Raw genomic sequence first — 11,156 nt, 5'->3', positions numbered from 1 at the left:
AACATCATGATTTAAAATAGTTAAATATTCCAAAATCACAGTGGCATTAATTACGCTTATATATAAAAGGGTCTTTGCATTTGAATATTGAAGTTTTAAAACATTCTTTAGTATAAAGAGTAGTTCATTCAATAGCTAACTTGTTGCAGTGAGTGGCTTCTGCTAGTAGATGGATACAGAGATCCCTGCAGAGAAAGTGGAAGTGTGTGTCTACATCTTTCCCAGGAGTGGCTTGCTGTGGGATGCTGCTGCTCAGGGCCAATGCTTCCATTTGTGTCCACAAACTTTGCACCCCCACTCCCCCCCAACCTCAATGTAGCTGCTGAGTCCCAGAGGGTCCTGCGAGCTCTACCATTACCCATGGCTGAGTCTCAGAGGGCCCTGCAAGCTCTATCATTTACCGGTGGCAGAATTCCTCAAGCTCACAGCTCAACCCTGAGCTCAGAGACAATTAAACTAACCTGTTCTCCAAAGTTCTAAAACTATGGAGATGAAGGAAACTAAAACCAGACAGAAACCCAATTTGGGGTATAGAAAATGTGGTGTTTAAGTTAACAAAATTGGTTCTTTTATTGCATAAACATATATTCAAACAATTCTTCATGTAGAACAATAAACTAAGTTTAAATTTCTTTAACAGGTACAGTAATACCACTCTAGAAGAACAGCAAAACCATAAGATAATTATTGACCAAGTTATCTCTCTTTTACACTATAGCTATAACTTTCTTTTGTAGTGTATGTCTTAAGAATTGATTCTTTGTGATCTATTTGATGGTTTCCAGGTGCAGACACTCAGGACCATTCTCTAGAAAAGGTAAGTTTGACTAAACTCAGTGACTTCTCAATGTCCTTTCCTTTGCTGTGTATGGAGGTGCAGACTTCTTTACTTTGGTCTATTTTTGTGCTTCTTTTCTTCACCTTGCTTGACCGTTGGAGCTCAGGTTCTTTTCTTTCAGCTTTAGAACCTACTGCCTTGCACTTTAAAATAAATCACTAAAAAAAAAACGTCCTTCCTGTCTAATATCAGGAACAGCCCTAACTGGTGCACAGGGATTACTGGGGCTTTCTAGCTGAGAAAATAAATGTTAATCTTGTAATCCTAAATAATTCTTCTATACTTTCACTGTGTACCTTAACTAAAGAAGGGCACTCCTGTTTGCACACTGCAGTCACACTGCCCATAGCTATTAGGGGGTGCAAACTCCACACTGTCACACTAGCAAATCATGCATAACACACAAGTTGTTTTACTTCAGGCCCAACCTTAAGCCTTGTAGACCAATTTCCCTTGGGACTTAACTTGGGCTAATCTACTTAAATTAAACCTGTTTCACACAGTCACACAACTGGTTTCTCTCCCTCCATCTTAATTGCAAACTTTCAAACAGCAAATAAGTAATAAGAAATCATTTTCAGATTGTTCTTATACAAATCCCACACCTTTCACTTCCAGCTCACTTTACTTCACTCAGTACTTAAGCACTTGGAGAAAAACTAACTTCAAATACTTTTTTGGCTCAGAAATCTATCATACAGTTAGAGCTCTCTCACACATGTTCTCACTCTTCGATGTCTTCAGTCCCTCTCCCACCACTCAGTGTGCCGATTACCCAATCCTCAAACCCGCCCAAAAGGTTCACACCCCCGCCCCCATCAGCTCCACCCTGCCATCATCAAACCCCGCCCCTGGTGACATCAGCTCCACCCCTGCCGTCACCAGCCCCGCCCTGTCACTAACCACTTCCCCGTCACTAACAACCCCTCCGACATCACTAACCACGCCCCCCCGTGGCGCAAAAAATCGCAGCCGGTGGAGGAAAAAAAACCGCCCGTCAAAAAAAAAAATAGCCCAAAAAAATGCAACCCACAGCGGTCAGAAATTTCCCGCAGCGGGTCGCAGAAAACTGCCCAATTGGGCGGGAAAACCGACCATCTGGCAACCATGCCACCACTGCCAGGCAAGCTGTTGCTAAGGGAGATGGTGACTCTGATTGCATCAGCAGCCTCCGCTAGCCAATCAGGTCTCAGATCACAGCAGTGGTTCCCATACCTGGTCCTGGAGGCACCCCAGCTATTCAAGTTTTCAGGAAAATTTATAATGAATATTCATGAGACAGATTTGCATGCAGTGGAGGCAGTGCATGCAAATATCTCTCATGAATATGTTTCCTGTTTCTGTTTCCTGGGGCTTCATTCCCTTTTCCCCAACCACCTCACCTTCTTCTCCCTCTGATGGTAAATTACTCATTTTTTCTTCAACAACATAGGGAGTAGATCTCCACCTATTAGCAGTCTTGTGTTTTCCAGATAATTCCAAGTTCTCTAATAGAACTCTGACTCCTTTTCCCAAGTCATTCTGATTTGACACTAGTAAAAAAGTCCCGTTTCTGAGACCAATGAAGCGGGCACTAGTAAGGTATTTGCTTTCTGCAATTAATGTTTTGAAAGGGAGATTTAGGATAATTGTGTTGTCATGGTAATGATTAATTTACATTTTGTGTTGTGTGTAGTATTATTTTTTTTAATTTGTTTTTTTTTTGTTGTGTTGGTTGTTATTGTACTTGTAGGATTTAGTAAAAGGGAGTGACAAAGTAGTTTGTGGCACAGTTTTATTCATAACCTAATTGCTGTTTAAATTTGTAATATTTTTGTTTTTGTGGGGGGGGGGGGTTGGGGGATGTCCTATTTCCCATGCTGGCAAAGTGGGATGAAGTGTTGGTGTGGCTTTGAGGGTGGTTAGTGTTGCTGGAATGATAAAGAGAGAGAGAGATGGACTGTGCATCTATCCATGTTCCGCATCAGTGTATGTGTTTGTGAGTGTTTTTTTTTGGGGGGGGGGGGCGGTGGTTGTGTGTCTGTGTTAGTGAAAGGTCACGTGTGTCACAGAGCTATATTGTGTGTGTGTGTAACAGAGAGAGTTCGTGTGTGGTGTGTGTGTGTGTGGTGTGTGTGTGTGAGAGAGAGGGTGGGGTGTACTGGGAGGTTGGGGGTGAGTGTCTGGTTTTGTAATATAGTGTGTCTCACAATGAAAGGGGGGTGGGCAGTGCCATAGCGAGGGCAGCTGATACCAGGGGTGGGTTGCCACTGCGCACCCCCCCCCCCCCCGGGTGCAGCACAGCGCCCCCCTCGGCGTGCACCCTCCCCTCTCTGGAGCGCATTCTTACTTGCATTAGGAAGCGAGGGGTGGGCGAGAGGGTCGATCCACCCCCGAGTGCATGTCGCTGGGAGCTGCATTGGCTCCGCTGGTTCCTTGCTCTCTCTGCCTCGGAACAGGAAGTAACCTGTTCCGGGGCAGAGGGAGCAGGGAACCAGCAGAGCCGACACCCCCCCCAGCGGCGTGCACCCGGGGCAGACGGCCCCACCGCCGCCCCCCTTCCTACGCCACTGGGGGTGGGGCAGGGAACTGTGAGGGTTTTGGTTTGGAGTGTGCATCTATTCATGTTCTGCATCAGTGTATGTTTTGTTGTTGTTGTTGTTGTTGTGGGGGGGGGGGGGGGTTGGGGGGGCGGTGGTTGTCTGTGTGTGAGTGAAAGATCATGTGTGTGTGTGTCTGTTTGTGTGTAACAGAGAGTGTGTGTGTAAGTGAGAGAGGGTGGGGTGTACTGGGAGGTTGGGGGTGAGTGTCTGTTTTTGTGTTACTACTACTACTACTACTATTTAGCATTTCTATAGTGCTACAAGGCATACGCAGCGCTGCACAAACATAGAAGAAAGACAGTCCCTGTTCAAAGAGCTTACAATCTAATAGACAAAAAATAAATAAAGTAAGCAAATCAAATCAATTAATGTGAACGGGAAGGAAGAGAGGAGGGTAGGTGGAGGCGAGTGGTTACAAGTGGTTACGAGTCAAAAGCAATGTTAAACAGGTGGGCTTTCAGTCTAGATTTAAAGGTGGCCAAGGATGGGGCAAGACGTAGGGGCTCAGGAAGTTTATTCCAGGCGTAGGGTGCAGCGAGACAGAAGGCGCGAAGTCTGGAGTTGGCAGTAGTGGAGAAGGGAACAGATAAGAAGGATTTATCCATGGAGCGGAGTGCACGGGAAGGGGTGTAGGGAAGGACGAGTGTGGAGAGATACTGGGGAGCAGCAGAGTGAATACATTTATAGGTTAGTAGAAGAAGTTTGAACAGGATGCGAAAACGGATAGGGAGCCAGTGAAGGGTCTTGAGGAGAGGGGTGGTATGAGTAAAGCGACCCTGGCGGAAGATGAGACGGGCAGCAGAGTTTTGAACCGACTGGAGAGGGGAGAGGGGAGAGGGGATAGGTGACTAAGTGGGAGGCCAGCAAGAAGCAGATTGCAGTAGTCTAAACGAGAGGTGACAAGGGTGTGGATGAGGGTTTTGGTAGAGTGCTCGGAAAGAAAGGGGCGGATTTTACGGATGTTGTAAAGAAAGAAACGACAGGTCTTGGCAATCTGCTGGATATGAGCAGAGAAGGAGAGAGAAGAGTCAAAGATGACCCCAAGGTTTCGAGCTGAGGAGACAGGGAGAATGAGAGAGCCATCAACAGAAATAGAAAAGGGGGGGAGCGGGGAGGTGGGTTTGGGGGGGAAAATGAGAAGCTCGGTTTTGGTCATATTTAATTTCAGGTGGCGTTGAGACATCCAGGCAGCAATGTCAGACAAGCACGCTGAAACTTTGGTTTGGATGCAAGGTGAGATATCAGGGGTAGAAAGGTAGATTTGGGAGTCATCAGCATAGAGATGGTAGGAAAAGCCATGGATGAGATTAATGAACCAAGGGAAGAAGTGTAGATAGAAAAGAGGAGGGGACCAAGAACAGAACCCTGAGGTACGCCGACAGGCAGAGGGATAGAAGTAGAAGAGGATCCACCAGAGTGAACACTAAAGGTGCGGAGGGAGAGGTAGGAAGAGAACCAGGAAAGGACAGAGCCCTGGAATCCAAGTGAGGACAAATTGCAGAGCATATACAAAAACATGGACTGATGAGACAAAGTCAGCACGGATTTAGTGAAGGGAAGTCTTGCCTCACCAATCTAATGCATTTTTTTGAGGGGGTAAGCAAACATGTGGACAATGGGGAGCCGGTTGATATTGTATATCTGGATTTTCAGAAGGCGTTTGACAAAGTGCCGCACGAAAGACTCCTGAAGAAATTGCAGAGTCATGGAATCGGAGGTAGGGTATTATTATGGATTAAGAACTGGTTGAAAGATAGGAAGCAGAGAGTAGGATTGCGTGGCCAGTATTCTCAGTGGAGGAGGGTAGTTAGTGGGGTCCCGCAGGGGTCTGTGCTGGGTCCGTTGCTTTTTAATGTATTTATAAATGACCTAGAGATGGGAATAACTAGTGAGGTAATTAAATTCGCCGATGACACAAAATTATTCAGGGTCGTCAAGTCGCAGGAGGAATGTGAACGATTACAGGAGGACCTTGCGAGACTGGGAGAATGGGCGTGCAAGTGGCAGATGAAGTTCAATGTTGACAAGTGCAAAGTGATGCATGTGGGTAAGAGGAACCCGAATTATAGCTACGTCTTGCAAGGTTCCGCGTTAGGAGTTACGGATCAAGAAAGGGATCTGGGTGTCGTCGTCGATGATACGCTGAAACCTTCTGCTCAGTGTGCTGCTGCGGCTAGGAAAGCGAATAGAATGTTGGGTGTTATTAGGAAGGGTATGGAGTCCAGGTGTGCGGATGTTATAATGCCGTTGTATCGCTCCATGGTGCGACCGCACCTGGAGTATTGTGTTCAGTACTGGTCTCCGTATCTCAAAAAAGATATAGTAGAATTGGAAAAGGTACAGCGAAGGGCGACGAAAATGATAGTGGGGATGGGACGACTTTCCTATGAAGAGAGGCTGAGAAGGCTAGGGCTTTTCAGCTTGGAGAAGAGACGGCTGAGGGGAGATATGATAGAAGTGTATAAAATAATGAGTGGAATGGATCGGGTGGATGTGAAGCGACTGTTCACGCTATCCAAAAATACTAGGACTAGAGGGCATGAGTTGAAGCTACAGTGTGGTAAATTTAAAACGAATCGGAGAAAATTTTTCTTCACCCAACGTGTAATTAGACTCTGGAATTTGTTGCCGGAGAACGTGGTACGGGCGGTTAGCTTGACGGAGTTTAAAAAGGGGTTAGATAGATTCCTAAAGGACAAGTCCATAGACCGCTATTAAATGGACTTGGAAAAATTCCGCATTTTTAGGTATAACTTGTCTGGAATGTTTTTACGTTTGGGGAGCGTGCCAGGTGCCCTTGACCTGGATTGGCCACTGTCGGTGACAGGATGCTGGGCTAGATGGACCTTTGGTCTTTCCCAGTATGGCACTACTTATGTACTTATGTACTTAAGTATGCTGTGATCGACAGTGTCAAAAGCAGCGGAAAGATCAAGAAGAATGAGGATGGAATATTGACCTCTGTATTTAGCCAGTAATAGGTCATTGGAGACTTTAGTAAGCGCAGTTTCGGTTGAGTGGAGAGGGCGAAAACCAGATTGTAATGGGTCAAGAATAGCATGTGAGGAGAGAAAATCAAGGCAGCGGCGGTGAACAGCACGCTCAAGTAATTTGGAGAGAAAAGGAAGGAGGGAGATGGGTCGGTAATTAGAGGGACAAGTAGGGTCAAGTGAAGGCTTCTTAAGGAGAGGTGTGACCACAGCATGTTTAAAGGCAGCAGGGACAGTCGCAGTGGAAAGTGAGAGGTTGAGAATGTGACAGATAAAAGGAATAAGAGTAGGAGAGATGGCATTAAGAAGGTGGGTGGGAATGGGATCAGAGGAACAGGTGGTACATTTTGAGGAAGAAAGGAGAAGTGTAGTTTCCTCAATAGTATTATTGTGTATGTCTCACAATGAACGTGGGGGCGGGGGTGGTGAGCTGAGAGGGTTGTGGTTTGGAGTGTGCATGTATCCATGTTCCGCATCAGTGTATGTGTTTGTGTGGGTTTTTTTGTTGTGGGGTTTGTGGGGGGGCGGTGGTTGTGTGTCTGTGTGTGTGTTAGTAAAAGATCATGCGTGTCACAGAGCTATATTGTGTGTTTGAGTGTGTCTGTGTGTATGTAACAGAGAGTTCGTGTGTGTGTAAGTGAGAGAGGGTGGGGTGTACTGGGAGGTTGGGGGCGAGTGTCTGTGTTTTTGTGTTGTGTGTGTGTGGAGGATGTGGTTGGTGGCTTTGAGGGTGGTTATTGTTGCAGGGGTGATATAAAGAGAGGGAGAGAGTGAGTGTGCATGTCTCCTTGTTCCGCATCAGTGTATGTGTGTGTGTGTGGGGTTTTTTGCGGTGTTTGGAGGGGGGAGGGGGTGGTTGTGTGAGTGTGAAAGTTCATGTGTGTCACAGAGTGAGTTTGTGTGTGTGTGTGTAAGTGAGAGAGGGTGGGGTGGACTAGGAGCGTGGGGGTGTGTCTGTTTTTGTGATACTGTCCAGCTTATAATCGAACGAGAAAAACGCCCAAGTTCCGACCTAAATCGGGAGATGGGCGTTTATCTCACAAAAACGAATAAAGCGGTATAATCGAAAGCCGATTTTGGACGTTTTCAACTGCACTCCGTCGCGGATGCGGACAAAGTTGATGGGGGCGTGTCAGAGGTGTGGCGAAGGCGGAACTGGGGCGTGGTTATCTGCCGAACAGAGATGGGCGCATTTCACAGATAATGGGACAAAAGTATGCGTTTTTAGCTAGAATTTAGGGCACTTTTCCTGGACCCTGTTTTTTTCACGAATAAGGCCCCAAAAAGTGCCCTAAATGACCAGATGACCACTGGAGGGAATCAGGGATGACCTCTCCTGACTCCCCCAGTGGTCATAAACCCCCTCCCACCACAAAAAATGATGTTTCACAACTTTTTATTTTGACCCTCAAATGTCATACCCACCTCCCTGGCAGCAGTATGCAGGTCCCTGGAGCAGTTGTTAGGGGGTGCAGTGGACTTCAGGCAGGTGGACCCAGGCTCATCCCCCCCCTACCTGTTACAATTGTGCTGCTTAATGCTTAGTCGTCCAACCCCCCCCCGAACCCACTGTACCCACATGTAGGTGCCCCCCTTCACTCCTTAGGGCTATAGTAATGGTGTAGACTTGTGGGCAGTGGGTTTTGAGGGGGATTTGGGGGGCTCTACACACAAGGGAAGGGTGCTATGCACCTGGGAGCTCTTTTACCTTTTGTTCTGTTTTTGTAAAAGTGCCCCCTAGGGTGCCCGGTTGGTGTCCTGGCATGTTAGGGGGACCAGTGCACTACGACTCCTGGCCCCTCCCACGAACAAATGCCTTGGATTTATTCGTTTTTGAGCTGGGCGATTTCATTGTCTATTATCGCTGAAAAGCAAAAACGCCCAGCTCACAACTTGGCGAATAAAACATGGACGTCTAATTTTTTCGAAAATACGCTTGGGTCCGCCCCTTCACGGACCCGTTCTCAGAGATAAACGCCCATGGAGATAGGCGTTTCTGTTAGATTATGCCCCTCTGTGTGTCTCACAATGAAAGGGGGGGTGGTTGGTGAACTGAGAGAGTTTTGGTGTAAGAGGGGGAGGGTTGGGGGGACTTTGAGGCAGGGGCGTATCTGCGTGGGGCCACAGGGCCTGGGCCCCCGCAGATTTTGCCCTGGACCCCCCTACCGCCGTCAACCCTCCCCCGCTGCCATTGCTTACCTTTGCTGGTGGGGGACCCCAACCCCCGCCAGCCGAGGTCCGCTTCCAACTGCTGCTGCCTTTAAAAATATTCCTTCAGCTGGCGGGGGACCCCAACCCCCGCCAGCCGACCCCGAGGTCTTTAAAGTTCTTCTTCGTCCTCCGTGGCCATGGTGCTGTTGAAAGCTGTTGAATCCAGTTTGGAGTCTGATGTCGCAGCACGTTGTACTTGCAGGACACTCCTGGGGTGGTGGAGAGAGTCGTTGGTGGTGGGGGGGGGGTCTGGCAATGGCGGAGGAGGGTCTGGCAATGGTGGGGGGGGTCGGTGGGGGGGCTAAAATGTGCCCCCTCCCTCTGGCTCTGGACCCCTACCGCCGGAGTCCAGATACGCCCCTGCTTTGAGGGTGGTTATTGTTGCAGGAGAGAGAGGGAGAGAATCTCTGCATGTTCCGCATCAGTGTGTGTGTGTGAGAGGTTTTTTTTTTTTTGCGTGGTTTTGGGGTGGAGGGGGGCAGTGGTTGTGTGTCTGTTTGTGAGAGTGAAAGATCACGTGTGTCACAGTGCTAGTTTGTGTGTGTGAGAGAGTGTGTCTGTGTGTGTCTCACAGTGAGATTTTGTGTGTGGGTGTGTGAGGGTTGGGCGCACTGGGTGTTTGGTGGTGGATGTGTGTGGTTTTGTGATATTGTGTGTGTGTCTCACAATAACCAGGGGGGGGTGCGGTGTGGGGGTGAAGTGACAGGTTATGGCAGGGGGCTTGGAAGGGGGTCAGCATTTTTTTGGGGTGGGGGGAGTGGGTTTTGCCCATAGTGTGGTGCTATCGTGTGTTTTTTTTCTAATTGGTTTGTTTTTTTTGGAGGGGGGTGGTTGGGGAATGTCCGTTGCTGGCAAAGTTGGAGGAAGTGGTGGGTGGCTTTGAGGGTGGTGGTGAACTGAGAGGGTGTGGCAGTGGGCTTGGAGGAGGGTCAGCGTGAGTGGTTGGGGGGGGAGTTACGGCGGCCAGCAGCAGCGGACCAAAGCGGGCAGACTCAGCCCTTTTCTCTCTCATGTCCTGTTTCCGCAAGGGCGTGACCAGAGCTGAGAGAGAGAGCAGTGCCGAGCCTCCACGGTTTGTTCAGCTGCTGACAGCCACCAAAGTGAAGATGTGTTTTTTTTTTATTCGGTGGGAGGGTGCCTGGAACTTGAAGGGATGGAGCGATGAACGGAGGGACAATGACCATGGAACTCGGGAGGAGAGGGTGGGGTCCTCTACATCCAGAGGGGATGCTTGACGGGAGGGGGGGAGAGTTTGGGGGGGTTAACGGCAACTCGGGAGTCGGTCGGGGAGGAGGGCGGTGGTCTGAAGTCAGAGAGGAGAGGGAGGTAGGCGGGAGTGTACTTTGGGGAGGAGGGTGGGTGAGGGGGGGATGTGGGCGGGTGACGGTGTCCAGTGGTGACTCGGGATGGGCGAGGGAGAGAACCCCGGGGGGAGGGGGTATTGTCACGTTACCGGCAGTGTTGACGCCGGTTGTCTTTTGTTGATTCTGTTCTAGAATAGGCTCCTACCTCATGCCCTTGGGGTGCCACTTATAGAATTAATGCCCCTCCCTCATGCTGTAACATTACTCCGACTGAAGGTCAGCTGTCACCTGTTTTCAAACCGTCCGATATTCAACCTTTGATTGGCACTGAGCCTGGATATTCAATGCTGGTCCGTTTCCGGGGTTTTTTGGCTAGCTTAAATTTAAGCCAGCCAAGTTAATATTCAGGGCTGACCAGTTAAGTTTATAGCGACCAAAGGTAGGACTGCTATTTAGGCAGTCCGATTTGGCTGCTAAACATAGCTGTCAAAGCGCTGAATATTCATGGCTAGCCAGTTATATGGCACCATATAGCTGGTTAGCCTGTATGCCAAACCCATAAAGCAGGTCATCAATAGATCTAGTAACCTCTATGAGTAGAAATGAGAACAGGGCATACCCTGTCATATGGTCAGTTCGTTATCTGTTAGAATTCACTGTAACCTTGAAATCTTGTACAGAAATATTAGCTGACAAACAGGCAGTTATGAGAAAAAAAAGGGAGTACATCTCAACAGAGGTATGCCGGAATGAAATAAGTTATACGTTAGAGTCAAAGAGTAATAATGTTTTTCTTCAAAATTCAGCTCAATTATGGCAAGAAGTTTATCTGTAAAGATTGATTAGTTAGTTCCACTGAAAGTAAGGTGACTCTCTAGAATTAGACAATCACCTTGGTATACAGATGAATTGAAAATTATGAAAAGGAATGCAGATGAATTGAACATCTTTGGGTAGAGTCATGGTGAAATCAAATTACTTTAAACAAAGAAATCAAATAGGAGGAGAAAAAATATACTACAGAAAAGATCCTGAAAAATGGAGACTCATTGCGAGATTTATTCATGTTGCCTAGACAATTAGGACTAAATTCTATAAATAGTGCCTACAAAATTGGTGCTAAAAAAATTGCGCTTTGCGCTATTCTAAAAAAATGACACTGAATGTTAGGCACTGTTTATAAAATTGTACTTAGTACCAGGAACCGAGACTATATTTAGGTGTGACCATT

This window comes from Microcaecilia unicolor, chromosome 1, assembly GCF_901765095.1.
Source record: "Microcaecilia unicolor chromosome 1, aMicUni1.1, whole genome shotgun sequence".
NCBI lineage: Eukaryota > Metazoa > Chordata > Amphibia > Gymnophiona > Siphonopidae > Microcaecilia > Microcaecilia unicolor.
The sequence above is the reverse complement of the archived record's forward strand: the minus strand, read 5'-3'. Positions refer to the sequence as shown.